The following is a 13441-nucleotide window of genomic DNA, read 5'->3' as shown; positions in this document are numbered from 1 at the left end:
AAGTACTATTAGCAGCCAGAGAGAAACATTCAAATATCATGGAGCCACAATCAAGATTACACAGGATTTATCAGTTTCTACATTAAAGGACTGGAGGTTTTGGAAAGTGATATTCCAGAAAGCAAAGGACATAGGACTACAACCAAGAATCACCTACCCAGTGAAACTGAGTATAATCTTTCAGGGAAAATGGATATTTAATGAAATAGAGGACTTTCAAGCTTTCTTGATGAAAAGACCTGAGCTGGAGAGTGTTGCACGGCAACGCCTGCTGCTTTGCTGTCATGGCTGGGGTGTTGAAGAAGATCACAGGTCTGTCTCGTTGGACTGGCAGTATGTGAGACCGCACAGGAGAGGCTAAGATTGTAAGATTCAAAGATTCTTGATGCTCTTGAGTTTATGCCCTCAAATGCAGACTATAGAAATTACACAGAATGGATTACAAATGAAAGGCTGAATATGGTAAAAGAGGAAACAGATCTTCAGAAACCAGAGGATAAGCTTCAGTCTGGCCAGCTAGAAGAGGTGATTCTTCAGGCTGAAAATGAATTGTCACTGGCAAGAAAAATGTTGACATGAAAACCCTGGGAGCCTTTAATGGAAGAACCACCAGCCAACCAGTAGAAATTGCCATTACAATAAATGTTAAATATCTATTATATATATATATATATATATATATATATATATATATATATATATATATATACATATATATATGTATATATATATATACATATATATATGTATATATATATATATATATATATGTATATATATATACATATATATATACACACACACACACATATATACATATGCACATATACACACACATGTATAATGCATGTATGTATGTATTTTAAAACATTAAACAGCTGTTTAAATACTATTAAATATTTTTTGGATTTACTGGAACTTTATTAACAGGAAAACTGAAATAAGGTAGTTAGGGACAAAAAATTAGTAAAGGATTAATATATGATAGGATGGACCATGGTCATATTAATCTGAAAGGCATTTATTCATAGAATAGATTATTTTAGAGAAAGTGATTGCTCTGTAATTTGGAAAATCTGATCAGAGACTTTTAAAAAAAAATCTTCAATCCAAGAACAAAGAAAGCAACAGACACTAATAATCTAAAGCATGAGAAACAATCAGAAATTGAAGTATAATCTAGATAGGTTTATGGAAGACTTCCTTCAGTGTTTTTCAATATTTAGTTTAAAAGTTTATGCTAAGTTATGTTAATTTCTAGGAAAGAACTGAATAAAGTGGTGCTTGAATTTTGATTGAACACTTTTAAAGTGTTGAACTGTTGTATGGAAAGCACCCAATTAGCTGAGATTCTAAAACTTATTAATTGAATGTTTTTATATAATTGCAGTTATTTTTCCACATTCTGAAAGTAATATAAGAGATTTTCCAATTGAGTCTGACTTGCTTGGCTTTGAGTGTATGTGTTTAATGAAGAAAAAATATCTAAATTTAATATCTGTAATTTGGTTCTTATGTACATTAAACAGAAATGTTTACTAAAAAAAAAAAAAAGAGGAGACCTGAGCTGAGCAAAAAATTGATCTCCAAATACAGGACTGAAGTGAAGCATAAAAAGGTAAACAGGAAAGAGAAAACAAAAGATTCAGTAAGGTTAAACTATTCATAGTTCTGTATGGAAAGATGATTCCTGTAATTCCTAAGAATTTTATCAATATTAAGGCAATTAGAGGAATATACATAGAGAGTACAGTTGTGAGTTGATTATGATGGTGTGATAATCTAAAAAAAATAAATTAAGTCATAAGAAAGAGGATTGTACAGAGAAAGGAGAGAATGGGGGAGATAGAAAAGGGGAAGATTGGGATGACAGGAAATGCTTGAACTTTACTCTCACCAGAATTGGATCAAAGATGGAATATCATATGCACTGATTTGGATATAGAAATCTATCTTACCCAATAGGGAAGCAAGAAGGGAAGACAATACAAGAAGACATGGAGACTGAAAGAAGAGATGGTGGACTGGGGGAAGCAGGGTCAGAAATAAAGCATTTATGAGGAGGGACAGGGTGAAAGATGAGAGAGAGAAAGATAAACAGGTGAAAATAGAATGGAGGGAAATACAGTTATCATGACTGTAAATGTGAATGGGATGAACACACCCATAAAACAGAAGTGAATAGCAGAATTGATTAAAAACCAGAATTCTTTAATTTGTGGGGTTTTTTAATTTTTTTTCTTCTATATGCTTTTGAGTTGACAATTTTTCTCCCTTTTCCTCCCCCTCCCTCCCCAAGATGGTGCACAATCTGACATAGGCTTTGCATTTTACATACCCATTAAACATATTTTCACATTAGTGAAGTCGTAAGTAAAAATCAAAACCAATAAGAGGAACCATCAGAAAGATGAAACAAAACTCAACAGAAGGTAAAAATAAGTGATAGTGATTCAACTTCCATAGTTCTTTCTTTGGATGTGGACAGCATTTTCCATCCAGAGGCCTCTGGAGATGTCTTAGATCCTCGTAATGCCAAGAAGGGTTCAGTTTAACATTCTTAGTCATTGCATAACACGGCTGTTATTGTGTACAAAGTCCTCTTGTTTCTGCTCACTTCACTCTGCATCAGACCATATAAGTCTTTCCAGGTTTTTCTGAAGTCAGCCTGTTCATCATTTCTTATAGCACAATAGTATTCCATTACATTCATATACCACAACGTGCTCAGCCATTCCCCAATTGATGGGCATCCTCTCAATTTCCAATTCTTTGTCACCACAAAAAGAGCTGCTCTGAATATTTTTGTACATGTGGGTCATTTTCCCATTTGTTTGATCTCTTTGGAAATATAGCCCTAGAAGTGCTATTGCTGGATCACAGGGTATGCACATTTTTGTAGCCCTTTGGGCATAGTTCCAAATTGTTCTCCAAAATGGTTGGATCATTTCACAACTCCACCAACAATGTATTAGCGTTCCAATTTTCCCACTTCCTCTCCAACATTTATCATTTCCCTGTTTTGTCATGTTGGCCAATCTGATAGGTGTGATGTGGAACCTCAGAGTTGTTTTGATTTACATTTCTCTAATCAATAATGATTTAGAGCATTTTTTCATATGACTACAGATGGCTTTAATTTCTTCATCTGATAACTGTCTGTTCATATCCTTTGACCATTTATCAATTGGGGAATGGCTTGCATTCTTATAAATTTGTCTTAATTCTCTATGTATTTTAGAAATGAGGCCTTTATCAGAAAGACTGGTTGTAAAAATTCTTTCCCAATTTTCTACCTTCCTTCTAATCTTAGTTGCATTAGCTTTGTTTGTGCAAAAACTTTTCAATTTAATATCATCAAAATTACCTATTTTGCATTTTGTAATGTTCTCTATCCCCCTGTTTGGTCATGAATTCTTCTGTTCTCCATAGATCTGATAGGTAAACTATTCCTTGTTCTCCCAGTTTACTTATGCTATCAGCCTTTATATCTAAGTCCTGAACCCATTTTGACTTTATTTTGGTATATGGTATAAGATTTGGGTCTATGCCTAGTTTCTGCCATACTCTTTTCCAGTTTTCCCAGCAGTTTTTTTTTCAAAGAGTGGGCTCTTATCCCAGAAGCTGGGGTCTTTGGGTTTATCAAATAATAGATTTAATTAGCATTTTTAAGAAATATATTTGAAACACAGACATACACAGAGGAAAGGCAAGGGGCTGGAGCAGAATTTATTATGCTTAAATGAATTATTACATTAATTAAATGTTAATTAAATTAATGTTAATTAAATGAATTACAGGAGGAAATAAAAAGTAGAAGCTATACTAGTGGGGAACTTCAATTGTCTTCTCTCAGAACTTCATAAATCACCTCCCCCCCAAAAAAAATCAAGGAAGTGAATAGGATTTTGGAAAAATTAGAAATGATAGACCTCTAGAGAAAATTGAATGGGAATTGAAAGGAATATAGATTTTTCTTTGCAGAAATTCACACCTACCAAAAAATTGACCATTAGGGGATTAAAACCCTTTCAACCAAATACAGAAAAGCAGAAAGAGTAAATGCATCCTTTCCAGACTATAATGCAATAATATTACATTCAACAAAAGACTATGAAAAGATAGATTAAAAATTAATTGGAAACTAAATCTAATCTTGAATAATGCCAGTCAAAGAACAAATCATAGAAATAATAATTTAATTAAAGAGAATGACAACAATGAGGCAACATATCAAAATTTAGGAGATAAAAGCCAAATAGTACTTTGTGGAAAATTTATATCTCTAAATACTTACATCAACAACATGGAGAAAGTGCAGATCAATGAATTAGACATGCAATTAAAAAAAGAAAAACTAGAAAAAGAACAAATTAAAATACCCAATTAAATACCAAATTGGAAATCCTGAAAATCAAAGGCAAAATTAATAGAATTCAATATAAGAAAACCATTGAACTAATAAACAAAACTAGAAGTTGATTTTATGAAAAATCCAATAAAATACATAAACCATTGTTTAAAAAAGGAAAAAAAGAAAACTAAATAACAAGCATAAAAAGTGAAAGGAGTGAATTCATCACTAAAGAAATTAAATTAATTATTAGAAACTATGTTGCCTAACTATATGCCAATGAATCTGATAATCTAACCAAAATGGATATTTACAAAATTTAAATTGTCCAGATTCATAGATGAGGAAATAGAATACTTAACCCCTTTTTAGAAAAAAAAATCAAACAAACCATCAACGAACTCCCTAAGAAAGAATCCCCAGGGCCAGATGGATTCACAAGTGAATTCTATCAAACATTTAAAGAATAATTAGTCTTGTTATTATATAAACTATTGGAGAAAATGGGTGGGGTCCTATAAATTCCTTTTACAACATAAATATTTTGATGATACATAAACCAAAAATGGTGAAAACAGAGATAGAAAACTATAGACAATTTCCTTAATGAATATTGCTGCAATTTTTTTAAAAATAAAATACTAGCAAGGAGATTACACCAATATATCAAAAGTATCATACACTGTTCCAAGTGGGGTTTATACTAGGGGTGCAGAGATGGTTCAGCATTAGGAAAACTATCAGCGTAATTGACCAAAAGAAATCATGTGATTATCTCAATACTTGCAGAAAGACCTTTGACAACATTTAACACTCATTCATATTGAAAACACTTTTAGGCATAGGAATAAATGAAACTTTCCTTAAAATGACAAGTAGTATCTATCTAAAGGGGCAGTTACATGGTACAGTGAATAAAGCACTGGGCACGGAATCAGAAATATCACTCTTTGTGAGTTCAAATCCGGACTCAGACACTTACTAACTCTGTGACCCTGGACAAGTCACCTAACCCTCTTTACCTCAGTTCCTCATCTATAAAATGAGGTGGAGAAAGAAATGGCAAACTGTTCTATTATCTCTGAAAAGAAAATCTCAAATAAGGTCTTTAAGAGTCAGACACAACTGAAAAATGACTCAACAACAACAAATCTATCTAAAACTATTAGTAAGTATTATCTGTAAAGCCTTCCCAATAAGATCAAGAGCGAAGCAAGATGCCCATTATTATCATTATTATTTAACATAGTGCTAGAAATGTTAGCAAAAGTAAAAAAAGAAGAAAAAAATGAAGGGCTTAGAATAAGCACTGAGCAAACAGAACTAGCACCCTTCACAGATGATATGATGATATACTTGGAGAGTCAATTAAAAAACTAGTTGAAATTATTAACAACTTAAGCAAGTTTGCAGGATAAATAGAAAACCCACATAAATCATTACCATTTCTATATATTTCAGAAAATCCTGGGAAGACTTACATGAACTGATGCTGAGTGAAGTTAATAGAACCGAGAGAACATTGAACATATTAACAGTAATATTGTGCAATGAAAAACTACGAATTACTTATATATTCTCAGCAATACAATGATCGAAGACAATCCCAAAGGATTCATGATTTTTAAAAAATGCTATCTACCTTCAGGGAAGGAACTGATGGAGTCTGAATACACCCAAAAGCATACTATTTTCACTTTTTTTTCTTTTTGATTCAAGTGTTCTTCCACAAAATGACTAGTATGGAAATATGTTTTACATGTCTGTACATGTATAACCTATATTATATTTTTTATCATCTCAGGGATAGGAAAAGGAGGGAGGGAGAGAGAGATTTTGGAGCTAAAAATTTTTATTAAAATGAATATTAAAATTGTTTTACTTGTAATTGGGGGAAATAAAATATTTACTATATGCGTATATATACATATATACAAAAATGTGTGTGGAACAAATCAGAGGTACACAAATAATGTTTAACCACCAGCTCTCAGGAGAAAAATGAATATACTTGCTGACAAACTTTTATGTATCAATTGCATAATTAACATTTTCTCTATCATTTCTTCAGTCTACATAATCAACAAAATAGTATATCAAGCCCTGATTTGTGGGATTTGCTAACATTTGAGGTGTTAAAACTAACATTGAAAATTTAACACAGCTCTTAAAACAGGTGCAAGCTGGCTCCAGCATACCAATGGACAATTACCAAAGAACACAACCTCACTTGATCAAGGAGCTTTGTCAGTACACTTTCTCACGATTTAGAGAAGAAATAAAAGACCCTAGGACAGCTGTGTAGAAACAGTATGAACAAAATGACGGAAATAGACTATGGTGGAATAAAGTCTCACCCTAGCCTACAGTTTCTTAGCTCTTCTTTTGAATAGAAATTCTTGCTTACTAGGTACTAAATTATGTTATTTCTACATCTAAAGACTACAAGTACCATCAACTCCCTTTAAATTCAATATTCCAGCCCAAAGCCACAGCTACCCTCACCTAGTTATCATCTTGAGCTTTAATAGTCTACAGAGAGATGATTAAAGATTTCATAAAATTTTTTGGTGTTTAAGAAAGGAAGTGTAAAAATAAGATCCAAAGATACAAAAAGAATGATTGTTAGATTATTTCCTTGGGAAGTGACAAAGATCATTTCAAGGTTACTGGCTTATAAAACAAGATTGATGACAACGGTGATGATAAATCTGCTAATATATTTGATTATACAACAAAATAAATTCCATCTAAGTACTAATTTGAAGTGGGGAATTTTTTTTTAAACACTCAACTCAGAGTCATGAGAGACCAAGACTCAAATTCTGCTCCTAACAATTATTAGCTATATTGCTCTTGGCAAGAGACATGTCTCTAAGCTTCAGGCATTCTACCTGTAAAATGGAGGTAATAATAATTGTAGTACCTACCTCAGAAGATTGTTGAGCAAAAAGCAATTTATTAAATTTAATGTTCTATAGAAATGTACATGACTGTTATTTTAAGAAAAGCAGTTTATATATCAGTTTCCTAAATGAATTAACAGAGGGTTTGATTCAAGAAATTTTTTTTTAAAAAAATGATAGACCTTTATTTTACTGATATATTACCTTTGGTAATATTATAAACCAATATATCAACTAAAGTACATAGTAAATTATTATGCTATCATTTTCAAATTCAATACTAGTAAGTCTTAGAGTGAAGTATCTTGATATAGTCATAGGTGGGTGACTGAATTACAAGACATTTAACAGAAACAGAACTAGCAGAATAATCTTCAGATGAATTTCATATATAAGGCTAAATTAATAAAAATAAGAAAATAATGATCTCCAAATGTCTAACTGTTCAGATTCTATCCCCTGGAGTTCTATATGACATTTCTTACCTGAGCTCTAAGGAAGGCACTGATTCCTTCCCTGGTATTCTTTTATCCCCACCCTCACGCTGTTTGTTCTTCTGTCCACTGCTTCATTTGAGTTCACTGGAAATTTGTGGTTTCCTTTAGGAATCTGTCAGTAAAAGTATCACAAGACTAGGATTTCTATTCCTTGGCCCATCATAATCAGTGAGCTAAAAACAAGGGCCCCATCATGATTATAATAGTGCTCTGAGTTTACTTTTCCCAATATCATGATGAGAAATTGAAAATAATTCAGTAAAGGACTTTGTTTATCTTTTGTATACTCATCTCTGTGTTGCAATCCTTTCAAATATGAGAGAGTCAAATGTCACGCTATATTTAACCCATTAATTCCAGGAAAAGATATTATTCAATACAATTGATAGTCATTAGCCATATTCTTCTCATGAGAATGAGGTTCTAGCCAAGGCTGATTAAAACTGACATTTTTGTGTTCTATATTCCAGTTGTAACTCTGTGTTGTATGGATTCTAGCAGTAGTTTCTATATTCTGAGGCTCTCATAATTTCCAACATTACATAGTAAAAAACCCTTTGAGCTCCAAAACTCTGTATCCTAAGGTCTCTTCAAATTAGAATTTCTATGAAATTGTCCCTCCTTTTACTGTTTTAGATACTTTTGCATTTCAGATACTCACATAGTTGCCATATCATTCCTAAGCTGAAAATTGCTAATGGGCAGGAACCACTTTTTTTCTTTGTATGCCACTGAGGGCCTAGGTTTGTGTGTTACAACAGAACAAGTACTTATTAAATGTCAGTTGAATTGATAAATTAATGAACATGTTTAGAAAAAAGCAGGCACATTTGATTTATGAATAAACATATAGTATATTATGAATATACACATAGTATATATGAATAAACACACAGTATATCATGAATAAACACATAGTATACATATGTGTACTTAGTACACCTAATACTGCTGACCTTATTGAATGAGCCAGGTAATTACTCAATCTCCAAGTCTCATATGATCAAAAGTATAACCTAACTCACAGCTCCAGAACTGGTTAATTATAAGGGGATTTGGTTACTGCTGGCAGAGGCTAAGAAAGTAATTTAATCCAAAAACTTAATTTTGTCAATAAAAAGACTGAGGCCCAGAGAGGTCAAGTGTCTTGCCCAGGATTACACAGGTAATATGTAAAAGAGCAAAGATCTGGATATCTATGTCTTCTAACTCCTTAATTCTGACTTATTTTCCTACATACTACACACCTAGCATACTACAGATAGCAAATTGACATTGATAGTAGGAATGGGCACTGATGTAGCCACTGCTTCTTCTATCTGTATAATCATTGGGTGAACTAGTTTACCATTCTGTTCAATTTTCATCAGCATTTCCATTCTTTTCCAATAATTTCAACACTTACATTGCCAGTCTATCACAATTTCAGTTATTTCAAATCTAGAAAATGTAGAATGTTAGATAGAACTGCAAGACACCTCAAAAATTATTTAATATAACACCCCTATTTTTTCAAATGAATGAATTGTTAAAATTCATCCAAATAATTTTGCCCTAAGGTGTTATCTGTGGAATTCATTTTGGAAGCAAAAATACCTTACATATAAAAGGCACAGCTCTTTAGTGACCTTTGAGACTAATACTGTTACAGAATGACACTCATATAGTGATGAAGTAGTAAGGGACCATAAGTTTCAATTGGTACAATTCCCTCTCTTTAGAGATTAAGAAACTTTAGATGTAAGCATATATATATATATATATATATACACACACACACACACATACATATACATACATACATATATACATACATACATATATATGCATATATACATATATATGCATATATGTGTGTATATATACATATATATGTAAATTAAATCATTTACATTGGAAGTTGCATCAGAGCATTACTGGCTTCTGTTTCCTCATTCATTCTATTCCTTTGACAAACATGTTATGTATTTGAGACATGCCAGATGTTGTGTTAGATTCTAGAAGCAATATGAAGAAGAATAAAATAGGGTCCCTGTATTCTGTACTCTCCCAGGCTTTACAATAAATATTCAGATGATCATAGATCAAGAATTAGAAGGGACTTCAAAGGCTAATTATCTACTCGAATACTGTTCTTTTACAGTTGAGGAAACTGGGACCACAGAAGGCTAAATGACTTAGAAAAGTTGACAAAAGTAGTGACAGAGGCAAGTTTTGAAGCCAGGTCCTTTGACTTGACAGTAAGTGAAAATCCCCCTGCATGCTGTTCATTTTCCTGCTAAATATCTCCTGAAAATTCATTAATCTTGCTACAAAAATTTTATTAGAACATCTACCAGTATTTTCTAGATCTCTTCTGGTATTATCTTTTGTACTCACTTGGCACTCCAGAAGAAGTAGTGATAATCTCCTTCTCCTCTGATGAGTCCCAAGATGTTTCATGCCTAATAAAGATAGCAACTGTTTTTAAAGTTATTCTTCATTCAACCAACAGCACCCATAAGCATAGAATCACCAACACTACTACCCATCTCTTCTTCCTCTTAATGAATGATTTTGATCATTAATAAATAATATCTCAAATGGCAGCATCTATGTATACACATTGCCATTCCTTGGAGGACAAGATGTTGTTCCTCTTTAGATTTAATTTCTTCCTTCACTCAAAATGTTTAAGGGTCTTTCTCCTTTTCTTCCTTCTCTGTGTGATATTCTTCCACTTGTCAATATGCTAAAATAAGTCAGGATTTACTTCTGCCTCTCCAGATCCCTTTTCTTTTTGATTGTCGATGTGAATGTTGCCACCCTAAAACCTTCCTTGCGGTCTTACTTTGTTTGTTTAACCCCTGATTAATACTTGACTGTCCCAGGGAACTTGGTATATGGAGAAGCATCCCTTGATTCTTTTTAGCTTTTCTTCATGGAGGAACATTACTTGTTTTTTGACCATCAATAACAATCACATGGCCAAGATAAAAATATAAACATCATACACTTCATGCAGGTCAATAAAATTCATTCTACTCTTGAAACTTACTAGAAATGAGATTCCCAAGTCATATTTCTTCCTAGTAGCTGCCTTCCATAACAGCTGTGTCAATTTGCATGTGGATAATTACAACTTAAAATCTATCAATTTCCTTCTTGCCTTTTAAGTACCATTATGAAGTAACACTGTGCAAAGCCATACCTAATTTTAATTCCCTACTTTCACTAATCTTTTCAATTCAGTTACTTCCCTCCTTTTACCATTCTAAATAACTTTTTCCTCATTATTGACTCTTCCTCCTTATCATCTCCATCTTCTTTCTTCTACTTCTGGTCCTTCAAATTCTTGTCTTCTAGTTTTTCTTCTTCTCCCCTTCTCCTCTTCCACATCATACCTTTCTCAAATCCTATTATCAGACTGAACCCCTCCCCTCCTTAAATTTTTCTTATATTTTATATTGAGACCATCTTATGATTCAGTTCAAATATTTCTCCTTCAGTTGGCCTTCACTATTTCAGATTCTTCCAAATCAGCTTCACTGTTTCTCTCAACTCAAGTCCTTCTCCATTCCCTGTCCTTTAATCAACATGGTGTACTCATCATTATTAGTATTGAGAGGCAGGGTCTTAATAGGATATTGATTCTCAAAATTGATCTATGCAATGCTTATTTTTATCAAATAGTAATAGCATGTTATACAATAGTATATACTCTCTCCTTCCTGCCTCACATACACACATACCTACTAATGACATTATTGATTTTCTTCTTTTGGAATAATGTATTGTTCCTCCAGAGCCAAGGTACTATCCTATCATGTTTCAGGATGACTAAACACATTAAGTTTTGCTTCTTTGTTATAATATTCATGGTTTTCCTTGTTTGATACATAAATTTTGGCCATTTATTTATAGATATCTGAAGTCATTCATTTTTCTTCTGGCTCTTTTATTGGATTTTATATCTTATACATTATTGGACATTTTTATTGCATTTTTCTTTGTATTTTCTTTATTGTGCTTTCTACATAGGTGGTGTCATCCCTCTTCTCTTTCACTTTTTAAATAGAGATTTGTCTAGATTATCAAAATGCCATTAAATGTTTTCACTATTCCTCATTGAGTGCACTCCAAACTTGATCAAGAGCTGGACATTTCAATATTTTAAGCCATGCTTGAAACTTCCAGATCTCATTTATGTGATCACAGGGTCACAGAGTTAGAGCTAGAAAGCATCATAGAAGTCATTTTCTCCAACTTGATCATTTTGATTCTGTTACACATGCAGAAATTGGAGGACAAATGTTTTCTGATGCCATATTCTAGACCAACTATCTTCCAAATGTGGTTCTTGCTTCAAAAATTATCTGAGATTGATAGCAGTGATGTAAATAAAACCTACATCTCTAAGGTATTGTATTTATTTTACAAGATGTAATAATTCTAAGCATAATCCTTATATGTTGTATTTATAGCATTCACATATCTAATATTTAATCATTTATATAATTCAATATTTGATCCAAACATCATTAAATCATTTGACTGCAACTACAACTTTATTTTGTCATATTTCTTTTCCCATCATAAATATTTCTTGATTTAAGGTTTATAAATCATCAGTGATATACAATTCTGATGCCTCATCATAACCTTTTGGTAACCCTGAGAATTTGCAGACTATTCAAGTGTGCCACATGCTCTGGCAGACTTTACCATGCTATAAAGAGTTTGGGTAGGATGTCAATGATGTAACACAGTTTTTCTGTTGCCCAAGTCTATGTTACCTAAGTTCAGAAAGAATTATTACAAGGTTGTCCACAGGGAATGCTTTTTTTTAGCAACTTCAACTGTCAAAGATGGCCTGCTAAATTATAGAGGGGCCTCTCAAATTGATAAAATGCCATCTCTTTGAAGTAAAAAAAAAAGTAAGGTATATAATATTTGAAATTTCTGCCTTTTAAAATTTATAAATTCTTTATGAACTAGAGAATGATCAATTTCCATGAATGTTACATGTGTTGAGTAATAATTCCCTACTTCTCTCACTTAGTTCTCCCCAAATATTTATCAAATCCATTTCCCCCAGAATTCTTTCTTGTTTTTCTTCTCATGCTGTCCTAAATAACTATCTTCTATTATGAAACTATGCTAAGGTTTGTTAGGTAGCTGATTTAGGGATGAAGGTCAATCTTCCATTATTTTCATAGAATTATAGAATTGAAAGACCTTAATGGTGTTCTAGTCAATTTATACCTGAAAGGAATCTCTCACTGTAACACCTCTAACAAATTGCCGCATCACTTGAAGATCTTCAAGGATAAGGAATCCACCACTTCTTAAGGCAGGCTATTCCACTTTTAGACAGTTCTAATTATTAGGAAGGTTTTGGTTTGTTTTTTTTTTCCTGATATCAAGCCTGAATTTGTCTCTTTGCAACTAGCAGCTATTATTCCTTATTCTACCCATTGAGACCACATAGAATGAGCCTAATCCCTCTTTTACATGACAATCCTTCAAATGCTTGAAACCTATCATACTTTTCCTGGGATTTTTCCTCCTCCAGGCAAAATATCTCTTTTCCTTCAAAGATTTCTCTTGTGACATGGACTGAATGGCCTTTACTATGCTTATTACTTTACTCTGGATGCACTCAATATATCACATTACATTTTCAATATATCTTATATTGCTTT

The 13441-nt window shown here is 32.6% G+C and overlaps 1 pseudogene; it reads left to right on the top strand.

Moving 5' to 3' along the window:
• Positions 1 to 284: 284 nt before the first annotated feature.
• On the top strand, positions 285 to 642 carry LOC110193816 (NADH dehydrogenase [ubiquinone] 1 alpha subcomplex subunit 5 pseudogene; annotated as a pseudogene).
• Positions 643 to 13441: the final 12799 nt, after the last annotated feature.

This window comes from Phascolarctos cinereus, unplaced genomic scaffold, assembly GCF_003287225.1.
Source record: "Phascolarctos cinereus isolate Bilbo 61053 unplaced genomic scaffold, phaCin_HiC Scaffold_2;HRSCAF=192, whole genome shotgun sequence".
Classification (NCBI taxonomy): Eukaryota; Metazoa; Chordata; class Mammalia; order Diprotodontia; family Phascolarctidae; genus Phascolarctos; species Phascolarctos cinereus.
This window is presented reverse-complemented; position numbering and strand designations above follow the sequence as displayed.